The sequence below is a fragment of the Drosophila obscura genome, unplaced genomic scaffold (genome assembly GCF_018151105.1).
Source record: "Drosophila obscura isolate BZ-5 IFL unplaced genomic scaffold, ASM1815110v1 contig_9, whole genome shotgun sequence".
NCBI lineage: Eukaryota > Metazoa > Arthropoda > Insecta > Diptera > Drosophilidae > Drosophila > Drosophila obscura.
In genome coordinates, this window is record NW_024542883.1 from 1,259,478 (window position 1) to 1,270,440 (window position 10,963).

Below are 10,963 nucleotides of genomic sequence, written 5' to 3' on the forward strand. Positions count from 1 at the left end.
AATAGTAAAGTATATATTCCTGAGCTGGGTATCAGCTGTTCTCTCAGTCCACACACGGTCCCGATAGGCAACTATCGATATAAATTTGTGGATTCCGCTCGTGTTGCTGGATACACACTCTAGGAATACGTAAACGAAACATTCATGTCACAGTTTTTTTTATATGGAGTTTGACAGGAATTTTTCGATTCCGCAGTGCTGGATACTATGCTTAAACTTATATTTTTCAGAAAACTATTTACTACGATAAAATTATGTACTAACGTATATCTTTCTATATATATATATATATGCAGGGTATTGGTATTTACATACATGTATTTTGACTTTTACCACTTTTTTATCATATGCATTGATTTTTACTTATGCATATAAATATTGTGTAAATGCCGTCGGCATTCAAATCACTTGTTTTATAGAATCTGTGAGGGTCCTATTTCAGGCTGAGGTATGCTTCAGTCTGTCCAGGGTCCACTACAAGACAATTTGTAGATCGCAGGTGACTTTTAGGTTCGGAGCGTCCGAAAGAGTGGTAGGACGCAGGGGGACCGTTTTGTTGCTGACGAAGAATACTTCAAGAAAATCGTGGTTGTCGGTTTTGCTGGTGTTTATTATTTTATTACTTAATTCTTTGTGGGTTTGTGTACGATGGATTACTCGCGGATCTTGTTACTTTGCCTTGGAGCCGTTGGACTGGGGGTAGTGCAGTGTCTTGTGTTTGGGCTGAGGGACTGCGTAGTACAGTGTCTTGGGTGTGTGACTGAGGGACTGTGTAGTACAGTGTCTTGGGTGTGTGACTGAGGGACTGCCTTGTGCAGTGTCTTGGGTGTGTGACTGAGGGACTGCGTAGTACAGTGTCTTGGGTGTGTGACTGAGGGACTGCCTTGTGCAGTGTCTTGTGTTTGGGCTGATGGACTGCCTGTATCTTGTGTTCGGGCTGATGGACTGCCGATCTTTCGGCCGATCTTGGCCCTTTTATGCAGCTGGCGATCGCACCTGAGACCCGGAAATAATTAATTCTTGCTGACTTAAGGTTATTGGGTAATAATAATTGTAGGGTGTGGTAACTAGGCCGAAGCTTGGTGCTTCGTTGACAATTTTTAGTGAGTCAGGGTGGTTTTGCTGATGCTGCATCCCGGAAGGTGCAGTTGGGAATTGGGTATTTGGTTTCAAAAGAAATGAGTTTTTGCTAACTCTGCATCGCGGAGGTGATATCTGAATTTGGGTCGATGTTTCGATACTTTTATGCTAGCTTGACTTATTGTGAAATAACGCCAATGATATCTCTTATTGCGAAATTGTGTCGGCTTGGCTTATTGCGACATTGTAGGCTGCTGATTTCACAATTGTCTCAAGAGGTGGGGTGTTGTTGATCGAGAGTTCTTAATTAATTGTGTGCTTAAGACTATTTTATTTCCGGGGTGCTGACACACCGCTATTTGTGGAGAACCGTGGCTAGAGCCATGGTTCGTTAGCTCGGTGTATATCAGTTTGGTTATTGTCTCCCGCCAGCGTGGATGCGCTGACCCTTCGCCGTTTGTGACGAGCCATGGCTAGAACCATGGTTCGTTACACCCCCCCTTTCTTCCGGGTGGGTGATGGAGAGATTAGTGGCGTCGCTTGGCGGGTGATGAGGTTCGCCTTTTTCCTGTCCTTTGGCTTGTGCCGAGTCTCCGGATTCGTCGCTTTTAATCTTGTCACTCTAGCGTGGCGTCGGTAACGTTATATTTTCTACTGCTGCTGTGATCGTGGAAGTTTTTCTTCGGTTCTGGGTGCTTTGTAGTTGGTGTCTGCTTGGTGGGTCGATTATCCCATATGACGATGGTTTTCTCGGCGGTTTTCTTCGGTCGTTCTTTGTCCAGGCATTGAATCGGCGGTGCTATGTCGGGTGGCCAAGGATCCGTCGGTAGTTCTGGGTCGTCTTCGGTGGGTTCGGTGGCACCGGGGTCAAACGTTTGATTCGGGTCTTTCGGTAGGATGGGTCTGTCGAATGTAAATGCTTGGATCTGCGGGGCCAAGTCCGGCGGCCACGGCTCCGGGACTGGTTCGGGCTCATTTCCGGTTGGATCGGCGGCTTCGGAGTCAAATGGCTGGCTGGGGTCTTCGGGTGAGAGGGTTGTGTCGAAGGCGCTGGGCGTTTCGATCCTCCGTTGGTAGTCGCTTATGTGGGCGACGATGGGTGTGGCGTTGGCCGTGGGTAGATATGTTTCATATCTCTGATGCAATACTTGGGTGGTATTGGCGGTCGTTTGGCTCATGAACAGGTGAGTCTCGGCGATTCCTCTTGTTTTGGACCAACAGCTGGTACGGGCGACAAAGATCTCGGACCTGGCTCTAGGCATGGCTCGGTGCATGGCGCTAGCAGTCAAGTCGGTACGCGGAAGGTACTCCATTGTGTTGGCGAGGATCGGTGTGGCGTCGGCCGTGGGTACGACAGGGCGGCGGTCGGTGCATCGTGGGGCTATCGTCCTGGTTTCCGGGCCCGCGTTGGGGGGCTCTGCGGATATCAGTTCAATTATGGGCCCCGACCAGCGTGGGGTTAGCGTGGCTGTTTCCCGTGTTACTGGACTGTCGGATGGTGGTTGCCGTTGTCTTTTTTCGATGCTGATGGTCGGTTTTAAGGGTGTCCGTGCGTTCAATTCTTCCGTTGTGGATTCTGTGCGTGCTTGCTCTGTTGCTTGTCTTGGACCTGGGCTTCCTGTGTCGAGAGCCGGGTTCAAGTGTGTTTGTCTCGTGTGTGAGATCCTCGTGGTTTGTTTGGGGTATGTGTCCCCTGTGGTTGGCCTAGGACGCGGTTGCTCCGTAGTGACCGTGGGACTCGTTTTCCCGATTGCTTGGTTGTGGTTGGCTTGTGTTGGCCTCGGATTCGTGTTCTCCGTTGTGGGCCGGCGTTTCGTATTCGTTGCGATTGGTTTGGGTGTCAAGTGCTGCGTTGCGTTATTGGGTGCCGTGTGCGTTGTGGTAGGTCTTGGACGTAGGTTCGTTGCGATTTGTTGGGGTTTCTGGTATCGGGGTTCGGCGTCTTGTACGTGGATGGTAGTAAGCACGGGTTCAGTGGGCAAAGTGTGACGGTCTCGTAGCTGTAGCAGCGTGGAATCGCATTGGATCGTCGTTTCGGTGGCACCTAGGAAGTCCATGCCAACAATAACTTGTCCCAACATGTTTGGCAGGACCAGGAGCGGGATTTGAACCTCTCGTTGATCCAGCTTGATGTGCGCCAGTAGTACTTGTGAGAGCTCTCTGACCGTGCCATCGGCCAGGCGTATGCGGACGCATGCATCTTGCAGGTTGGTGTTGTTGTCTAGTTGTCGGGCGAGGTTTGCGCTGATGAAGCTTCTGGATGCCCCGGTGTCGATTGTGGCTTCCGTTGCGTGTCCTCCTATGGTCACCATCGCCACTATCCGGCCGTTGCTTACGTGTAGAGAGTTATTTAGTCGCGGGTTGGAGGAGGCGTCGTTCCCGGCTGATCCCGTGTCAGTTGGGGACGCATGTCGTTTCCCGACGTGTTTTGGCGGCAGCAATTTACGGTCCGTGTGCCACGTTTGCCACATTCCCAGCAGAATAGGATGGAGGGATTATGGCAGTCGTATGCCGCATGCCCCGCTTCACCACACCGACGACAGGCTGCGCGTGGGTTGATGATGGGGGTCGTGATCATGTGATGGGCTGCTTCGGGATTCGCCGTACTGTTTGGATGAGCTGGTGGTCTCCCTGGTGTGTCTGTCGATTCCCAATGGGGACTCAGAAATGGCGTCTGGTGCGAGTCGCAATTCCTCGGCTCTGAAGCCGGCCTTGCGTATCTTGGAGTGTTACGCGGGGGTGCGAAAGTGGTCCGGATGGTCCGCTCTTGGATGCTCTCGAACTCGGTGGCCAACATTGTGAGCTGTGCTAAGCTTTGTAGTTCGTGTCGCCGCACATACATCTGGTATGCTGGCAGGGCGTTATCGTAGATCCTGTTTAGTTCCTTGGCTGCGTCGTACCTGGCGTGGTGCATGAGTAGACGTATCTCGATGAGGTAATCCTTGAACAGTTCTCCTCTCGCTTGTTTGCGGGCCCGGATTTGGTCTTCCAATTGTTCGAAATACCGTGGCGGCAAGAAGAAAGTCAAGAATTCTTGGCGGAAATATGCCCATGAGCTGCCTTGTAGTTGGCTGGTGCGGTACCAGCGACTGGCCCGATCGGTGAGAAGCTCTGTCATGGCCCGAGGTAGCTGATTTGTGTCCACCCCATATGAGAGAGCACGTTCCTCGAGTAGTTCCAGAAACGCGAGTGGATCGTCCTGTCCGTCGAACCTGATCCCCCATTTCCGAATCTGTTCCGCGATGTGGGCGGTGGAAGAGTCCATGGCTGGCACGATCCTCTGGGTGGGCGAGCGGCTGGTCGACGTAACTGGAGGTCTGGGCAGATCGGCTGGCGTTACGATGCGTGGTGGGCAGGGTGTGCTGTATTCGGCCGCTGTGGGGACTTGTAACCCGGCTTTTGGGTCGGTTTTCCGCTGGTCAGACGGCCCAGGAGTGGTGGGCATGGGCGACTTGGAGCGTCCTGCTGGTCTGGCGTATTGCCGTTCGAGGTCGGCCAGTCGAACCCAGGCATCCTGCGAGAGTGTTCCGGCGACTAGTGCGGCGAATCTCTTTCTTCGTTCCTCGACTGTTCCGTCGTTTCCGAATCCGAATTCCTCGGCCAGGACTTCCAGCTCATCCCGCCGGAGTTTGTAGATCCAGCCGGTGGTGACTCCTGGATTGGTATGGTGTCCCTCCGGGCAAAATTCGTCGGGTTGACCGGCTCCGTGGGCTTCCATGGTGTGTTTCTGTGGTTAGTAGCACTGACTTACGTGTTGTTGGTGGTATTTCTGCTTGCGACCGGATTTTGCGTTTTGTGCTTGAGGGTTATTGATCCTTGCTAGCCTAGTCTCTTTCAGTGGCCGTAGGTCTTTACTCCACAAAGCTCCGTATTAAGGTGTTAGTCTCCTTAAAGTCACCAAAAAGTCCCTGCTCGGGCGCCACTTGTGAGGGTCCTATTTCAGGCTGAGGTATGCTTCAGTCTGTCCAGGGTCCACTACAAGACAATTTGTAGATCGCAGGTGACTTTTAGGTTCGGAGCGGCCGAAAGAGAGGTAGGACGCAGGGGGAGCGTTTTGTTGCTGACGAAGAATACTTCAAGAAAATCGTGGTTGTCGGTTTTGCTGGTGTTTATTATTTTATTACTTAATTCTTTGTGGGTTTGTGTACGATGGATTACTCGCGGATCTTGTTACTTTGCCTTGGAGCCGTTGGACTGGGGGTAGTGCAGTGTCTTGTGTTTGGGCTGAGGGACTGCGTAGTACAGTGTCTTGGGTGTGTGACTGAGGGACTGCCTTGTGCAGTGTCTTGGGTGTGTGACTGAGGGACTGCGTAGTACAGTGTCTTGGGTGTGTGACTGAGGGACTGCCTTGTGCAGTGTCTTGTGTTTGGGCTGATGGACTGCCTGTATCTTGTGTTCGGGCTGATGGACTGCCTACTCTTTCGGCCGATCTTGGCCCTTTTATGCAGCTGGTGATCGCACCTGAGACCCGGAAATAATTAATTCTTGCTGACTTAAGGTTATTGGGTAATAATAATTGTAGGGTGTGGTAACTAGGCCGAAGCTTGGTGCTTCGTTGACAATTTTTAGTGAGTCAGGGTGGTTTTGCTAACTCTGCATCGCGGAGGTGATATCTGAATTTGGGTCGATGTTTCGATACTTTTATGCTAGCTTGACTTATTGTGAAATAACGCCAATGATATCTCTTATTGCGAAATTGTGTCGGCTTGGCTTATTGCGACATTGTAGGCTGCTGATTTCACAATTGTCTCAAGAGGTGGGGTGTTGTTGATCGAGAGTTCTTAATTAATTGTGTGCTTAAGACTATTTTATTTCCGGGGTGCTGACACACCGCTATTTGTGGAGAACCGTGGCTAGAGCCATGGTTCGTTAGCTCGGTGTATATCAGTTTGGTTATTGTCTCCCGCCAGCGTGGATGCGCTGACCCTTCGCCGTTTGTGACGAGCCATGGCTAGAACCATGGTTCGTTACAAATCTAAAAAACATAAATTTACTGACAAAGTCGACTGTATATGATAAAAAAGTGGTAAAAAATCAAAATATATGTATGTAAATACCAAAAGCCTGCATATATATGTATATTTAGAAGGATATACTTTGTACATAATTTTATCGTATTAAAAAGTTCTCTGAAAACTATAAATTTATTGACAGAGTTGCAAAGTCGAAAGCCGACGGCATTCGCACTATATGTAACTTACCAAAGAAACCTGTGTAAATTAGGGATATGTATATGTAAATGTGCAATTTCAAATAAATCAAACAATTCACATCTTTTTTTTTATATATTGTATACATGCCATGAGTGATTCACCGAATAAATCACGAGTGAAAAGTGACTTTTGGAACTGCAGTGTGCAGTTTCCTATATGAAATCACCTGGGAAAACTTCTCATGAAAATAAGAGGAATTTCAGGGATAATTTCATATAAACAAGCCACCCAAACATTTTTTTCAAATAAAAGTAAATATATTTATTTTACACCGATTTTCTAGATTTTTTGTTGATTTAAATATTTTTAATTATCCGTAGGCCCTACGGGTTAAGAAGCAGCAATTCTCCTAAAATGAAATAGTCGGGCGGGGCATTTTAAACATTTTTTTCCCGCAAATCCCGTTTAGGTTGTACTCCTGGAATACTGTTTCGTCCAGCACACTTTTGAGGCACCTAGACAATGGGTCCTTCTCCAGCAACTTCCGAACTTTTTTGATCTGTAAATAAATAAGTCAAATTGCATATATATTTTTTATTAAATTAAAAATCCAGTATTTACAGTTACATAGGTTTCCTCGAGCGAAAAAAAACACGCGCAGCGACACACTCGTTTAACCACACGGCTAGAATGTTCTAGAATCTAGACATATTTTTCTAGCGAAACCCATGTAACAATTCAATTTAACTAACAAGGCACACATTAATCACTGTATCCACTTACCTGATTTCAAAACACTGAAAAACTGCTTTTAAAAGAATAAACATCTAAATAGACGCACAACAACAAAAAATCACAGGCGCTCGCAACAAAAGATTGCACCAATTGAACGGTTTTTCTCCCATCATCCCTTTAAGGAGACGAAATGAGCAAGAGTAGAAGAGTTAAGCCTAGTACTCAGATCGAAAAAAACACCTCGCGAACAGAATCAGGGTTAATATTCGTATGAAACCGATAAGAAATTTTTTACGGCAAAAACTGTTTTCTAGGCTCTTTACGGAAGGCAGTACCACTAACCATACAGTATATAGATGTGCCAGTTCATACAACGAAAGGGACGCAGCTGAGTGTTCTGTCCCGGCTCCCAGTCGCTTCGGCTCTGTGAGGCTGAGACATTCGGGTCGGGAGCCAGGCCATTCGGGTCAGGAGCTGGGCCGTTCGGCATGTATGACTCATGACGGGAAGCGAAAGCAAGCTGAGAATTGCAAATGTATGTGTGTAAACAGACACGACAAAATTTTGTATCAATTCTTATTTTCCGAAACCGTTTTTAGTTTGTTTTGAGTTTCGTTTCCAGGTTACGTAAATGTGTGTGTGCCATGTATTCACACATACTGTGCTTGTGTGTGGGCCCTACAATTTTTTCGTTTTCGTTTTGTTTTGAGGGCTGATGTGATGTAGCGACCTGTGCTGACCTGCCGCAATATAACTGTGGAATGGGCAGAGTCGGTGAGGGTGGGAAATAAATACAATATATAAAAATAAAGGATGTTATCTCAGCTCATATCTCCTAAACTAAAATTATCTTGAAAATTAGATTCGCTAAAGCTCTGGAAAATGTTCTACTAGATGTGTACATTTATTTTATTCAAAGCGTTCATCAAATATTTTTTCGTTTTGTTTTGAAATGCTGATGTTGCGACGGGCGCGCGTGGTATTTCTTCCATTCTCTTTTAGGCTAGCCTTTGCCGCTGCTTTCTCAATGGCGGCTTCGTCAATGCCTCGACCAGTGCTGCCGATTCCGCTTTTTTCCCGTCAAATCTGGCTTTGATGAACAACTGAGGGAATAGTTTGGCAATTGCGTGAAGCGGGACTTCTGGATGTTTTAGAATATTATTTGGCTTTTTTCCGCTTTTTTTTATTGTTGCTATACTTGAATCAAAAAGTATGAGACTAGTCATATTTTTGTATCGATATTTGCAACTCCACCACTAGTTCTAAGAATATTATCATCTCTATACAGTTCTACCATCCCTATGTGCGCGAAAGTGAATGTTAACGTATAACAATTTGTGAAATGCCTAAAGAATATAAGCAGAAGTGCCGCGATGCTTGGCTTAAAAGCGATGAATTTAAAGCTTGGGCAAGAAAGGACGATACTGATGAGCATAGGGTGTACTGCAGCTATTGCAAAATCACAATAATAGCCAAACTTAGTGATCTGCGGGCTCATGCGAAAACGAAGAAGCACACGAGTTCGACGACCGGCTTCACACAACAAAACAAAACAAAACAGGAAGCAGCGTTGTGTCTTTTTATTGCTCAACATGCATCCATGGCACAAGTTGATCATTTGGGCAATTTGTGCAACAAACATTTTGAAGTTGGAGCTGCAGGACGAGTTAAGCTGCATCGAACGAAATGCACCAGCATCATTAAGAATTTTCTGGCGCGTCATTTTCTCGAAGACTTGTGCAGCGATATTGGGGACTCCAAATTCAGTCTCTTACTCGACGAATCAACAGATATCAGCGTCACAAAACTACGAAGACTGGGAAAATGCTGTTTCGATTATGATGTGCCCAAAAATTATCTTCGCTTGATTGGTACGACCAAGTCGTACGATTGCGAGCCTGAAGACAATTACGCTGAGTTAGACGAATTAATGGCGGTCTTACAGTAAAAACCCTATAAAATACTACAGAAATAAAAAAATTGTTAAACCCAAAAATTACGCTTTTTTTTTGCTTTTTTCTGTAATTTTTCAGCTTTTTTTGTGTCTTGTACAAGTCAGAAATGGCTTTTTTTCCTGATGAAAAGTTGGCAGCACTAGCCTCGACCCGCGTCGAGTCGAGCGACAGAATACGCCAACAAAATATGAAGTCTGACGACGGGAATAGGTCCAGGGCCGGATTCGCAGTTGCCGAGGGCTAACAGAAAAATTTGTTGAAAAAACAAAACTCCAAATAATGGATAAAAAATATAATAGCCACTGATAAACATACAAATTAATTAAAAAAAACATTAAATTTATAAGTTTTTTTTTTTAAATGAAAAAAGAAGGAACTGGCGTGAAAAAATGGAGGGCCCCAGATTGATGGTTGCCCAGGGCCCGGTTGAGGGTTGATCCGGCCATGAATAGGTCGATTTTGGTTTTAAACTTTAAAATTTAAAGTTTTTATTTGTTTGTACTGTGTGTATTTACATTGGGGACTCAGCGAAAAGAGGTGGCAAAATTAAAAAATATTTTATGAACGCTTTGAATAAAATAAATGTACACATCTAGTAGAACATTTTCCAGAGCTTTAGCGAATATAATTTTCAAGATAATTTTAGTTTAGGAGATATGTGCAGAGATAACATCCTTTATTTTTATATATTGTATTTATTTCCCACCCCCACCCACTCTGCCCATTCCTCATTTATGTTGCGGCAGGTCAGCTCAGGTCGCTACATCACATCAGCCCTCAAAACAAAACGAAAAACAAATTCAAGCGGCCAAAAATTGTAGAGCCCATACACAAGCACAGTATGTGTGAATACATGGCACACACACATTTACGTAAACTGAAATCTCGAACAAAGTCGGTTTTGGCAGCTAAAAATTTTTCTATGCATACAATCATATATTTTGGAGTGTTACACGTACACAACACATGCATGCTTGCTGCCAGTCGGCTCGTGTGACGTCATGAGCCGAACGCGGCCATTCCCAGAGCCGAAGATCTGGGAACATACGCTGCAAACTCGGCTTCGCCCCTTTCGTTGTATGAACTGGCACATCTATATCCTGTATGGTTAGTGGCAGTACTCAGATCGAAAAACAAAAAGGTCGTTATGTACTGGAAAATTATCAGAAGTATTTGCTTGTTTTTTTGGTATGTTTCGACCAACCTCGAAAAAGATATCAATTTGATATCTTTTGCCAGCAAACACGAAGTAAACATTGCAATAAGAGAACAAAAAACCAAATGAAATATTTTAATAATGAAGACAAATAGAATCTAATTAATGCAGCATTATATAAAGGACAATTATATGGATATTATAATATAATATTTTTTACTATTTTTCATAAATATAAAACAAATATTGCTTTCAAAACAGTTTGTCTTCACGGTGGTCGGCACGGGTGGCGTCGCCATCTGCTGCTGCTGATAGTCAGACACATTACCTTGCCAATAAAATATTGGGGAGCCCAGGATATGCCTGGGGAAGAGCGGCCCCAGCCGAAGAAGTGCATTTTGTTAACTTTAAACAAAACCAAGCAGCGGTCTGAGCAGTGTAACCGTTCGGAATGCAGTGACACCTCTGGTCACACCACTGGTCGCTCGAAAAATATATGACATCTGTTTGCTAGCAAACAGTTTTTCGATCTGAGTACTAGGCTTTAGGGTCGAATGCAGGTAGAGAAAACTAGAAATATGAGAGAGAGGGAAATCTATGGATATCTGCTTCTCTTTCTTATGTGTCAGCTTCGATTTGCAGCAGTTGAAGCTGGACAGAATTTCATGCTGACGTCGACGTCGCTGCCAGATTCTATGCATACAATCATATATTTTGGACTGTTACACGTACCCACATACATGCTTGCTGTCCGTCGGCTCGTGTCATTGCAACATGAGAACAAAAAACCAATGAAATATTTAAATAATGAAGACAAATATAATCTAATTAATGCAGTATTATATGAATGACAATTATATGGATACTATAATACATTATTTTTA